Source organism: Myotis davidii, unplaced genomic scaffold, assembly GCF_000327345.1.
Source record: "Myotis davidii unplaced genomic scaffold, ASM32734v1 scaffold399, whole genome shotgun sequence".
Taxonomy (NCBI): domain Eukaryota; kingdom Metazoa; phylum Chordata; class Mammalia; order Chiroptera; family Vespertilionidae; genus Myotis; species Myotis davidii.
This window is the reverse complement of record NW_006292094.1, coordinates 6,616,722-6,617,015: the sequence shown is the minus strand read 5'-3', so window position 1 is coordinate 6,617,015 and position 294 is coordinate 6,616,722. Positions and strand designations below refer to the sequence as shown.

The window sequence follows — 294 nt, the reverse complement described above, 5'->3', positions numbered from 1 at the left end:
GGGGGCAGGAGGGCGGGGGGCGCTGGGGGACCTCCTCCTCAGCGCTGGCCCGGTCAGCCCCGGAGGCAAGGGGGGGGCGGGGGGCGCTGGTTTTCCCGGGAGCCTCAGGGCGGCTGATAGGCCGGGAGTAGAGGGGTCACCAGAGGGTCTGGACGCCTGTGCCCCTGGGAGGGACCTACGTCTCTGCTGGGCACAGCAGCTGTGGGCATGGCAGCCCCGCTGGGCGCCTCGGGGGAGGGCAAGACTCACGTCTCTTGCTGGTCCTTCTCTGCAGGTCCCCAGCACTGAGCTCCG

The 294-nt window shown here is 72.4% G+C and overlaps 1 protein-coding gene across 1 annotated transcript in view; it reads left to right on the top strand.

Moving 5' to 3' along the window:
- Positions 1–294, top strand: part of BRAT1 (BRCA1 associated ATM activator 1) — a 28,978-nt gene that overhangs the window by 5,427 nt on the left and 23,257 nt on the right. The gene's annotated exons all lie outside the window — the stretch shown is intronic.